This window comes from Solanum tuberosum, unplaced genomic scaffold (genome assembly GCF_000226075.1).
Source record: "Solanum tuberosum cultivar DM 1-3 516 R44 unplaced genomic scaffold, SolTub_3.0 scf00047, whole genome shotgun sequence".
In the NCBI taxonomy this organism is placed as follows: domain Eukaryota; kingdom Viridiplantae; phylum Streptophyta; class Magnoliopsida; order Solanales; family Solanaceae; genus Solanum; species Solanum tuberosum.
The window spans coordinates 1445014-1445240 of NW_006238973.1; positions in this window are offsets into that span (position 1 = coordinate 1445014).

Here is a 227-nt window from a genome sequence, read left to right on the forward strand (position 1 = left end):
AAGGGGGATGGGGGGGGGTGGGGGGTGAGGGGTTTGTAGCAGAAAGGGTATTTGTGGTAAAAATTGTGTCTTTAGGTTAGATGAGTTTGAAGACATCTCTCCTTTTTCCATTCTTGATTTCTTTCCTTTTTTTTGGAGTTTTTCTTACTAGGCATAATTTTTGGTCCAGCTGGGCCATTAGAGAGAGTTTGATGGTGTGTACTCTTCTTGATTTTGTGGGAGGGGGG